Raw genomic sequence first — 13623 nt, forward strand, 5'->3', positions numbered from 1 at the left:
ATTTATAAATTATCTGAGCATCGTTTAATGCTATAATGGTTGTTAATGTTATTTATTAAATTTGCTAGTGTTACTAGGCTATATCACTGCAAACGGGCTTCTCTGGCTATATAAATAGCTGTGAAAATTGATTTGCAATTTTGCAACTTTGAAGGCTATTAAGTTTGGTAGTCAAGAGGTTATGAAGGAGCTGGAAACCCCGCCATCTCCCGCCCTTTTATTGCTCTGATAAACAAGAGCTCACACTTCCCACTGTACACCTGCTAATGAGCGAATGACAGCGCTGATCATCCACTTACAGCGGATTATCTCCAGTGATCTCTGACACCATTAGAGCACAGATCGATTTCTCACAGGACGCAATGAAATGGCACTTGAAGCAAAAGAACATTAGACCGTGTCAAAGCCCCCATGAGAGAGAAAGAGGGTGGTAGAGGGGGAACGAGAGCACTAATATCAGGTAAAAGTATCTTATCCGTAAATAAATGCATTACTTATTCAACCAAATAATCAAAAACTCAGCTCAATATTTGAGCTCAGTAAGGTTTGTTGTTGCTTTTTTATCAGCCAGGCAAGAAATACATAATGGTAGCACAAATATGCAAAAATAAAACATAATGCATGAAAAAAATAACAATGATTAACAACTAGATAATCATTAACTTTATCATTAATCATTAAGTATTTCCAACTGCAGCTCTGGCACGCGCATTGGGACAGACCGGTTGCGAGAAGACGCTGCTCGGGGTTCCCTGTTTGAAATTCTGAGGTTAAAAAAAGCTGAACTTAGATTTTAGCAACTAAGTGACATTTACTGTTAAGCCCATTTGGCAAATATTTAAGTGGGAAAATATTCCTGAAAAGGTAAAAGAAGAATTGAAGTTTTGAAAAGATTTTGCGAATCACAGCAATTAAAAATAGCAACCTGACTGGCTAACTTTGAGACAAAAGTCTTCCTTTTCTGTAGCTTTTTATCTGTGAAAGTTAACCCTGACGTTATAGGGTATAACGGGGCTAAAGACACCCATTTAAAAAGTGTATCATATTGAAAAAGAAAAGAAAAAAACATATATTTTATTTGAATACTGATGGAGCAAAATAATTTTTTTCGGAAAATAAATAATAATGGAAGGTTGATTTGATTAAAATTCATTTGGAGAAAAAAGTTGGTGAGGGGGTCTTTTACCCCACACTTTTAAGGCTCCTCATAGGGTTAGTGATATATATAGATAATTGTTATATGGCAAAATGTGTCAATTTATGCAAATACGTTGGCATCAACTTGTTTTTTCAGTTACAAAAGATAAAGCTTATTCAAACCACTTCTGGAAACAGGTGCACCATTTACTGTTAATTTAAATCACATTTGGCATTTCATAACATCTCAAGTTTTCTGTAAAACAATAAATCTCCATTATGATTTGATCAGTCAATGTGAGTCACATTGAACTTTCTCCATAACAAATCTATTCCCACCACTTAAAGGAATATTCCAGGTAAAATGCCAGTTAAGCTCAATCAACAGCATTTGTGGCATAACGTTGATTATTAAAATGGGGGGATGCTGCCTTGGGCGACTGCCCGTGTCGCCCATACCTAAATCTGCCACTGTGTGGGCTAATGATTAACAGAAATGTAAAAAATAAAAACTTTTTTTTAATTTGTCGTAAATTTGTAAATATGTATTTTTGGTTTTATTCACTCTACCTCACTTTGAAAAGTCTACATTTATTACACTAGTTGGCAGTAATCACTGGAACAAAGAATTTGTTCTCCATCACAACATAGAGATCTGAAATATAGGTGGCGCTCTAACACATGTAAGCCCCCACAGATGTGCTCATCCATTGACATTCAGTCTAATTTTCCGTTGAAGCATCACCCCCATTTTCATCAAATATCTCAACCTCTGAGTGGACTAGCTCAAGCTAGATGTCATTAGAAAGCTGAGATCCTCCACTTTACGATCATATATAACATTAAATACACACAAAAAACTGTTAGTTCTGTTCCTCGAATCTGATTGGACGAGAGATGTTTCTTGAGTGCTGATGTCACAGAACAGCCGTAGTCAGATGCTTCACTCTTTCTATCACTCTGCTTTTCTTCTCGGCATTTTAAACTAAAGTGTAAGAGCAGTGCAGGTGTGTGTTTCATTTTTCCCTGTGCTTTTAAAGATTTTAGCCAGTAGTTGGCGACAAAAGACCATATTTGAGTCAGCGAGCGGTTTCTTTAAAGTCATCGGCAATTGCCTCTCACTCCATGACCGCTCGGATTACTACTAGACTACATCTGGGAAATACAGCTTCAGCATTAAGGCTTACCACTAAATACTCAGGGAAGACCCCGCTTGGATAGCTATTGTTTGCACAGAAAATATTATCTTCAACAAGCTGACTAACACTAAAGATGAGGAATAGAGTTAAGCAGCCATATCTTTACTGTTCATCTCATCTTGGGAGGCGCGACAGACGGAGGTAATCACACACGCTCAATCGCAAACACTCAATCTCAAACACACACACACACACACACACACACACACACACACACACACACACACACACACACACACACACACACATGTTGTGTTTCCATGTTTTATGGGGACTTTCCATAGACATAATGGTTTTTATACTGTACACACTTTATATTCTATCCCCTAAACCTAACCCTACCCCTAAACCTAACCCTCACAGAAAACTTTCTGCATTTTTACATTTTCAAAAAACATAATTTAGTATGATTTATAAGCTGTTTTCCTCATGGGGACCGACAAAATGTCCCCACAAGGTCAAAAATTTTGGGTTTTACTATCCTTATGGGGACATTTGGTCCCCACAAAGTGATAAATACACGCTCACACACACACACACACACACACACACACACCCACCCTTGTTTCTCCAATAACTTGTTAGTAACAGCCCATGCCATTTTACTAGTTCTGGAGTGATGTTTTCAAAATAGTAACGGGGGATGATTTGCTTAGCATTCTTTTCCTTCTGGATGGCATATTTTGTTCCGGACATCTAAGATATAATATTGGATTATTCAGCCATGCAAGCTCACAGACAAGTAAAAAATGGCTTACATTTGAGAAAATGTCCTAAGGTAAAAGCAAATATAAAGTTTTTGGCTACTTGGGGCTTACATCAGCAGTGATCGGCACATAAACGAGAATATTTACAGATATTTCACTTTGTACTTCTTTTGACAATCTTTCAAACTGTGATATTAGGGCAACAAAATGAACTGTACAGTCGCACTTTCATTTGATATGTGACTTGTCCATTTAGGTGCTATGTGAAGGACTTTTATTTTCATATAAATATTTCTACCCCATCACCTCTAGGGGGTGCTAATTTTCAACACGTTTGTTTTGAGACCTCATTTTGTTGTTCTAAATAACATAAATGCAGAAGTGATGGTTATCTCTGAAAAGTTCAGATTCAACGCTTTCAAATAATAACTCACAAGCCTGACTTATGTAAATGGAGACTTTAACATTTTAAGCTTAATCTTTTTTCATGATACAGCGCCACCCTTTGGCCCCGCCGCAGGTCCATAGAGTTTAAGGGGTTAAAAAAAATCAAAAATCAGGTAGGAGTGAGGCACTTACAATGGAAGTGAACGGGCCAATTTTTGAAAGATTTAAAGATGGAAATGTGAAGCTTATAATTTTATAAAAGCACTTACATTAATTCTACTGTTTAAACTAATTTAAGCTGTACAATTGTTTACATTTTTGTTTTTACAGTCATTTTAGGGTTGTAGGGTTTATGGTGTTATGTTGTAATGGCAACAAAGTTGTAAAATTGGATATAACTTTACACACAAAAGGTTAGTAAGAGATTTAATCACACTAAAATTATGTTAACACTATAACAGTGAGTATTTTCATGTTTACAGGTTGGCCCCATTGACTTCCATGGTATTACTTATCGTTCACTTATTGTACAGTTTTGAAAAACCTTTGATTGAGTCACCTTGAACAAAACTGAAAATGACAAATACGTTTTTTGTCTAAAAATAAATGTGATCATTTCAGGGAATCTTGTGAGCTACATAAATTTACACTATTTTAAATGTTATTAAATATTTGATCAAATTACATCAAAATCAACCTTTAGACATTGCCCGCAATGACCTCATGGATCACAAAATGTTTTACAGTGTATAGTGACAAAAGGTGTTTAGAAAAGTGCTTTTATAGTTTGTTGCTATTTATTGTTTTGGGAGAAACTAAAATAAAAAAATGCATATTATACCGGGGTGGCTTTAGCCCCGTTGTACCCTACATCTTCAGCAGCCCATGGAAATGTATAGGAAATGTAACATTATTAGAGTCAGAAATAGTGAAAATGTGTATATAAATTAAATTAATACTGCCAGATGCTGACTGTACTAATTGATGTTGATTATTTATTCTTTTTTTTTTTGTTCAAATGGTTATTTAATTGCACAACAAACAATGTCTATGGACATTGAATTGCAGTGAGAAGCACAAGTAAAAGATTTCCAGCATATCAAGCACTTACATAAAATTCCACACATATCAACCTTACTATGCCAGGTGAGTCCTGTCAGCATAGGTCAAACTTGTATTCTAAAAATCACCTAATAGCAATGTCTCATGCAGCTGTGTTTGTGCTCCAAACAGACCATATCCCATCTTAAAACTACCTTCCAAATCCACGTCTCAACAAAGGCTTACAAAATGAGTGGGGGTCAGAATACAAGACCAAAGATTTGCTCCGTAGGCAAATCAGCGAACACAATGGCACTTCCAAAACTTAAAGCTGGTCAAGATATAGTAAAAAAGCCAGTCATCGGCTCTGTTACTGGGACCACCAAAGCAGTATCCAGAGGCCACAACCTCCTGCTAAGCCCAGATCAGAGAGAACTTTATCAGGTAGGGCATTACATCACACTCTTTCCCAGCAGAGTTCAGGTATGGAGAACAAAACTTCCAGCACTTGTGCTCAACAGTCTGTATTTCCAATTTCTGTAGAGGACAGTACTGGTCGAGCTCGGACAGCTCTAATGGCAGTGTGGACAATGGGAGGTCAGGATCTGAGAATTCAGAAGATGGTGGACATAGGAGAATAGTAACATCAGCCAGCAGCTCTGGCACCAGCACCATCCAAACTGTAAAATCAACCTCAGAGCTGCTGGAGGAAGCCAGACCTATTGCAAGCCTGGAACAGCCTGGTGATGCTGACCAGCAGTGGGCACCAGATGAGACATCGGCAGACACATAAGTGATGGAAAGTGTGCACGTAGAAGATGAGATCATTGAGCAAAGGGAAGTGAGTGGTGGAATTCTCTCTGCCAGTGACCAAACAAATGAACAGTTCACAGAAAGAAGATGATCATTGATGATGAGGATATCAAAACATGATTCATTTTTAAATTCATAAAAAAACAGTATAACATCATATTTCATACTTTCATGTACAGTGGCACCCAAAAAATACTTATACCCCAAAGTTATTTTTTACTTCACACTGGTGTTTCAGCAGATTAACAATGATGTAGTTCATCACATTAACTAAGGACATGTTCCACAATAATGTGACCAACTATTATTTGGTCTTCATTTTGAACAGCATATCAGAATCAGAATGATCTTTATTGCCAAGTGTTCTCATGTACACAAGGAATTTGTTGTGGTGATAGGAGAAACAAGTGCACACAGATCATTACAGTGAGACACAGAATATAAAACAAGGTAAGAGTATAAATGGACATACAAATAATAGGACATATAACAGAATGGCGTATGTAGATGTGCAAGTGGTAATGTGTATGTGCAAGGTAGGGGTATGTACAGTTATTTATTACATATATCATTACAATATGTACATGAGATATGTATTTACATTATTGCACTATGGAGGAGTCCTGAGGCAGTTTAATTGATCATGAGGAAAATGGCCTGAGGGTAAAAACTGTTCTTGTGCCTGGTGCTCTGTAGTGCCGGCCAGAGGGCAACAGTTCAAAGAAGGAGTGGGCAGGGTGTGTGGGGTCAAGAGTGATTTTACTCTGGAGATGTACAGGTCTTGGAGGGTGGGCAGGGGGGCACCAATAATCCTTTTAGCAGTCCTTACTGTCCGTTGTAGTTTCCTTCTGTCTGATTTGGTGGCTGAACCAAACCAGACCGTTATAGATGTACACAGGACAGACTCAATGACGGCTGAGTAGAACTGTGTCACCAGCTCCTGTGGCAGGTTGAACTTCCTCAGCTGGCAAAGGAAGAACAACCTCTGCTGAGTCTTCTCCACAATGGAGCCTATGTGGGTGTCCCACTTCAGGTCCTGAGAGATGGTAGAGCCCAGGAACCTGAATGACTCCACTGCTGCCACAGTGTTGTTCAGGACGCTGTTCAGGATGGTGTTTTGAGTGTGTTCAGCTTCAAAGAGAAGGGGGTCCAGCAGTGATGTCCTTCAGGTGGACCAAAACCAGTCTCTCAAACAAATTCATGACCATAGACGTGAGAGCGACAGGTCTGTAATCATTAAGTCCTGTGTTTTTGGGGACCGGAATGATGGTGGAGCGGCAGACTTTCAGACATGCAGGTGAAATACCTTCTGAGTCTGAATGTCTTATTAATTTTATGTTTCCAAATGAACTGGCTCACATCCTCCTCACAGGCCATAAGTGCAGGTTGAGTAGCAGGAGGGGGGGGTTCCAGGAGATGTTGGTGTGTGAAGTGAAGATCAGAGTGGGGGAGGGGTGTGAGACTTGGCTTTTCAAACCTGCAGTAAAAGATATTCAGTTCATCAGCCATTAATTGACTCTCTACAGAGAAGGGAGGGGGGTCTTGTACTTGGTAATGCTTTTTAGGCCTTTCCAAACAGATGCAGGATCGTTGGCTGAAAACTAGTTTTTTTATAAAAATAAAGGTAACATCTTAAGGTTATATTTGTTAACATTAGTTAACAACATTAATTATTATAACATATAATTAACAATGATCAATACTTTTAAAGCATTTAATATTAATCTTAGTTATTTGTTAATTTCAACATATGCTAACACATTTAGCCCTTTAAGCTCTGAAGGTGTTTTTAAAAATTTCCTGTTTCAGTGGCATACCCAAAATAAAAATAAAAAAAATTCTAATTGTATAGATCAGTGTTTACGAAACTAGGGTACGCATACCCTTGGGGTACTTGAGGTGAAAATGGGGGTACACAAATACAATTCTGAGATTTCAATTTCTTTCAATTTCATCGCAGTCTAAAATAACATTCAAACCCAGTTCATGTATTTCTCACTGGCAAAAATAATGTTTTGTGCTCTCTCATGAAGAAATACCAAAATGGTTGTGTCATAAAGGTCAGAAAAATATGCAATGAAACAACCCTATCTTTTGCTGTTAAAAAAATGCATCTATGCGTCGTGCGTCACACATGTATCTTTTTTCACCAGCCCAGCACAATGCTAGGTGACGTAGCTTAGTGATATCAAGTAAAATACTTCACTGTTTTACCAGACACGCACATGTCAGTCGTCCACGATTTTAGTTTAGTTTATTTTTTATTTTTTTTCGCAGTTTAAAACTTAATTTATATTTAAGGTTAGATGCATATGGAGTTTTGATTCTGATGGTATATGTTCAAAAAGCTCTGATGACAGGTGTCAGACATTCAGCAGCACCAAATAATTTCCATATTCACACGCAGTAATTTTCACTCACATTTGCTCGCACACTAAAGACCTGTTTTTACATTTTTGCATGATGTTTTTTAGCAAATGAGCTCAACCTTGCTAACAGTGTCAAATGTGACATAAAAAAGCACCTTGAGCTGACCGTGCAATTGCACAGATACTTACCCTCAATGTTCGAATTGGCCAGCAATGCCCTACCTGCAATGATGCGCAATTCCAGGCACAGAACCGAACACTATTCTTGCATACTTGTTTTCAAGTTATGCAGTTATATCATATCTAGCATTACCATCTCAATCGATAAGCCATGTATTCAGTCTGATTAATATAACATGTACAAAACATGTAAAAATATAATATGTTAAATATCTTTACAAAGATAATTGTGTTAAACAGACATATTTTCAAATTACCTTGTGTGAATTTGATCTATGCTTTAGAGAGGGAGTATGCGAAAGGATGTTGGATGTTTGAAGTGGTACGCCACTGTAGAAAGTCTGGGAACCACTTATATAGATTATGATACATTCTGAGATTCTCAGCCAAAGAAACTGCTAAAAAATAATAAAATAAAGTAAAATAGAGCCAAAAATGTCTTATTTGTTCATTCTTAAATTCTTATTTGACATTATATAGCTCAGGGTGTAAATAAGGAGGCTCAGAAAAACTGCTTTTGCTTTCTTCCCAATCATGTCAACTGTATCTGAGAGTTGATACGACAAAGCAATCAAATGTTATAGCATTACAAAATAATTTATCCAGACATTGTCCAAAAATGTCTCCATGTGTCAAAAATCCTCTCCAAACAAATAAAACATAATAATTGTACATAAGAACTAATTACACACAACAATGACTAAAGGTTTGCATAGCATGGAGACATGATTTTAGTAATGACATTTCACAGAATGAGTGCCTTTTGACTCTGCGTCATTAAATTTATGTCATTTACTTGGTATCATCTCCTGGTGGCCATTTTTGTGTGGATTATCTAATGATCTATGCATCCGATTACCTTGTGTGTGGGCTCGTTTGAAAGATAATCACCTCTTCTTTGTGTTTCATATATTTGTGAAGTTATAAGTGAAAACACTGCATGTAAGCAACACCAACATTACTTTTAAAGACATATATACTTAACTTATTCTCACTTTATTTTTGTCTGTGATTAAAGCAAATATGTTGGTTGTATTCTACTCTTTGAGGGCTTTCCAACAACATATGACACATAGCTACATTGAACATAGTTTTATGTTTTTACTGATTGCAATAATATGTACAATGTGTTTTTTAAAATAAATGATCAAAATGGATAATCCCTAGTCATAATGCCTAAATACATTGGAAAGAGCATTGACGATTATTTTTTTTTCGCGTATCCAAGCTTAAAGGGTTAAAAGTTTGTTGAATGGTATTAAAAACCAGTTAAGAAGAGAAGACAATTCATTTTAATTTCAAGTGTAGCTTAAATGTCCACATACTTTTGGGAGCAACTGTATGCATTATACTGTATGTCTATATAAAGAAGAATACTGTGCAGTATTATCCGTGCTACTTCTACTGTATAAAGTCTGTGTACACAACATGAATCTTTCATCTGAATGGCTACAATAAGTGTTACATAACAGTAAAAAAATCTTCTTAGTGGGAGCTGCCAGTTTCAGAAACTCCAAAGGCTTTGCCATGACAAGCAAAGGTAACAATACCCATATATTAGCTGACATCATTGAAACATGTTGAGTACCTTGTGGCAGTGGGGAGAATTCTGTTTGTATATCTTAATGGGTAAATTAATAAGCTTGGATGGAACACTATTTTATGTGTATTATCCTTTAGGGGTCAACTCACAGGGACCACTCGGTACCAAAAGAGAAATGTTCTCCAGGACCAGTGTCTTCTGGTGTCTATAAGGTGGCTGAGTCAGTATTGCAGAGGGAATATGAGCTTAGTTCTGAGGGTGAAGGACTCGTGGATCTCCTCTCCCAGGTAAATTTTTACACAGTGCTTTTGCCCTGTACATATTATTGTAATCGTTAAAAACATTTTTGATCAAATAGCCATGTGTCATATGTCGTTAGGGAGCTCTCAAAGAGTAGAATACAACCAGCTGATTTGTGTTACTCAAAGACAAAAATATAGTGAGTCAAAGTATATGTCTTTGACAGACATGTTATATGTAAACAGGTGTTACTTATAAGCTGTTATCACTTATAACTTCACAAAAAATAAAATAATATCACATACCATAACAAAGAGGAAGGAATTCCCATTCAAATGAGCCCAAACACAAAGTAATTGGATACGTATATCATTAAATACTCCACATGAAGCACAATGTGCACACAGCGCATAATGTGCCATCTAGCTAAAAACTCATTAGCTTTCATGGATCAGATGACTTAATCGGAAATTATGTACGTTGTCCAACATCATGGAATGCTAAACCAAGGTGGAAGTCATCCAAATATGGGCAGAGAGGATCGTTCACTTGAATACAAGTTAGGTTCCCCAGTCTTTGGTGAACAATTCGTCAATTCTCCAAAATGTGACATGACGCATTCAATACACTATCAGCCTTTCAATCTCTCAATGCAACACTAGCGGAAGGGCGCAGAGGGTGTCATCACCCCCCCATTTAAGGAGCAGTAACACAGCGAGTAATTACTTGTCACTTATGCCACTCAGCTGTGCTGTGGGTCTGTCTGGAGCCAATGCACCCACGCATCCCTCCTCCTGACCTCGCCAGCACTCACCTGAGAGCTGATAATACAAGATTTACTACCTGTACGGCAGTACTAGTGCCACTCCCTCTGAGCAAAACACTCAAAAAAGACCTTTTAATTACTAGCTTTTTCCAGTCACAAGGGTCACTGAGAGGTTTCTGTTGGATGCGGTTGAGAAGGTTTATATGAGATCCGCCTGCCTACGGAGCAGATGGATAGCGGGGCAGGTTGAAGGTTCCTTCTCGCAGTTCAGGAATGTTGCCATTCAGTGATGACTTTGCCGTGACCTTACAGGTCATTCGTTGAGTCTTAACCATGCCAGAGCAGGGTGATAAATCTTGCTTGTCACAGGCCCAAGCGAACAAATCGTACGCAATAAATTGACACTGTCAGTGGAGCTGTGGGCACGTGGGTGGCGGAGGGCCCTCTACTGCCTGTCTGCAGGTTGAAGGACACAAAGGGCCCACACACAAAGTCAGCTCAGAGGTTTTTTCTCCTGCTGTCTACAATTCAAACAGTGGTGTGAAGTTAAGGCCAATACGATCTGAGCAAATATATGGAGTCGTCATATTTTTATTATAGTTTAGGGCCTATATCAGTTATAACCTCGCACCTTTTAGTTACAGAAAATTTAATAAAACATTGTAGGTCCTGTTTGACCTTGATGCTGGATTGACTGTCGCACATACTTATTTCAGTTATGAGAATATTATGCATTTCTATATTGGGTAGGGATGGCAATCATACGGAATTATAGAATTCTGATTCCAATTCAAATTTGCCTTAATGATTCTGTTCTAAATGGTTCTTTTTAAGAAAGCATTTTTGGAAAAAGGAAATGCAATTCTTATTCTATTTACTGCCCTCAGCAGTTTTTTACCCCAAAAAATATACCAAATTTTAGCATATGGTGCATTTCCACAGATGTTTTCATTAAGATATTTTATTAATTCATTTTAATAAAATTCCAGTAATTACAACAAATCCCATGTGTATAATTAACAACACATCGTCATATCTACAACTATCCAGTAACTACTGTACTTTGAATTCTTGGTACATTTCAAGTCGGACGGGATGAAAGGAATGACTTGCGGTTCAGTACGTTTTTGATTCATTAAAGTTTGATTCATTGTAAGTTTTATGGTGTGATTTCAAAAGAGATGGCTCACAAGAGTCATTCGTTCTGTAATCAGTGTACATGGGTCTTTTTGTATTTTATTCAGTGTAGGTTTAAAAGAATTGGCTTATAAGAGTCATTCGTTCGGGAATCGGACTACAACTGTCACGTTATATTTTTGCGCTGTAGATTCAAATGAACATGCTCATAAGAAATATTCATCTGGGAGTCAGACAACACTGTTGCTCTATATGTTTCGTGCTGTAGATAAAAAAAAAATCTGACTTATGAGAACAGTTCATTTGCAGTACAAATGACTCTTATGAGTCTGTTAATTTGAATCAACAGTGCGAAACGTAAATCACAACCAGTGAAGTCTGATTCCCGAACTAGTCTGATTTAGGGTTGCCACTTTTGAAGTTGTAAAACAAGGGGCACTCAAATGCTGCATGATTCAAATGAACTGGGTCATAAGAGTCATTCGTTCAGTAATCATACTCCACTGATTATGCTGTGGTTTGCTATGCTGATTCAATTTCTGTGTTGTAGTGCTGCTGAAAAGGAAACACTTTGGCAAGGTGTTGCATCCGCAGTGGCATGTTAACCATTAACACGGACCGTTAACAGAACTGAAAGACCTGAAAATCATTTGGTTCTGTTACTTTTTTTTAACTAGTTCTGAATAAACCCAAGCTCTCGGTTGCCAAATCTGATATTGCATCATAGAGCAGAACATTAGGCCTTACATTTGTGGGAGCTTTCGCTGACGGAAAATTACCGAGAAAACAATCATCATCTGGTATACAAAAATGGTAGCTTGTAAAAGGAAAATGCACTCAGTGGAACAGTCCGTACTCAATAGATCCACTCTTGAAAACATAATTTCATAACAACACTTTGTGACCGTGACCTTAGGATGTATTCCTGGCTCAAGATCCTTGTTGGTCCTGGAAAAAAGAATCTCATTTTCGAGTTAAGGTAAGGATTAGTTATTAGGTGTGGGGTTGGGACTTGAGCAACATTTTTATCAACCCATCATTTTGCCCTGATAGTAGCAGTTGTTTATCGTTGGGGGTTAAGGCTTGGATTAAGGACTGTTTCTTTAACAAGAATGTTGTTCCAGGACCATCAAAAGATGTTGATCCAGGAAAATATTTTTTATGCAACTTCAAATGTTGTCCTTGTTGGCAAAACCAAGGTTACTGCAACACTCAGTGCGTATTCAGACAATAGTTGATTAACCCTAAACAACCTCATTTAACCCTTATTATTATTTGTACTTTTTTTTTTACCATTGAGGGCTACAAACCATTCACCACTTGTGTACCACTCCTACTAGTCAAGTTGTGCCTGTTGATCTACAACTAGCTTCTAAAATCTTCCACACTCAAAACCTTACCACTGCAACTCCACAGTCTAACCAGCAGAGGGCAGCACTTAGACAACTAACTTCTACTCCTGATAGAAAGAGCTATATAGTCTCCAACCCTATTCTCATTTATGAAGAGATACATGACATGTTATTTCATAGGCAAAGTTATTTGACCTTATTTATGGTTACTGTACAGGTAAAATTGACCATTTAAGTTAGGTAAAGTGCCTTCTCAATGTTAAAAAGTGGCACAATTTACCTTAATTCACCCAATGCAACCATACATAAAATAAATGGCTAAAGACAGTTATTACAGTATGATGCGACACAGTAATTCATTTGCTTTAAACGTTTGTTTATATTCTATTAAACATATTGAAACCTACCAAAATAAAATGATCTCCCAGCCGATTGAGATGGAAATACCTATTATACAATGGATAATCTTTGGATAATTTGCACTAGGAAAGATGGTAATATTACATCACTAGGTGGCATTTCTCCCTATAGAATACAAACAGTATTACAATTAGTATACATTTTTTGAGGTTTTAAAAATAGACTATTACCCACATTTTACAGCAGGCCGTATTTTTATTTATTTGTTTATTTTACAGGGACAAAGCTCATTAATTAACAGTGAAATAACTGTAAATGAGCCAGAGTTAGCTCAACAGGCTAATTTTCATCTGTTGTCCCTGGCCAGTTATTATGAAGGCAACCTAAAATCA

General features: G+C 37.3%; 1 long non-coding RNA gene across 1 annotated transcript; it reads left to right on the forward strand.

Annotated features, from left to right (window-relative positions):
* Positions 1–297: 297 nt before the first annotated feature.
* Positions 298–5490, forward strand: LOC127656533 (uncharacterized). The gene is made up of 3 exons (XR_007972175.1): positions 298–460; positions 4664–4915; positions 5015–5490. It is a non-coding gene; the product is annotated as an uncharacterized LOC127656533 (long non-coding RNA).
* Positions 5491–13623: the final 8133 nt, after the last annotated feature.

The sequence above is a fragment of the Xyrauchen texanus genome, chromosome 16 (assembly GCF_025860055.1).
Source record: "Xyrauchen texanus isolate HMW12.3.18 chromosome 16, RBS_HiC_50CHRs, whole genome shotgun sequence".
Lineage (NCBI taxonomy): Eukaryota > Metazoa > Chordata > Actinopteri > Cypriniformes > Catostomidae > Xyrauchen > Xyrauchen texanus.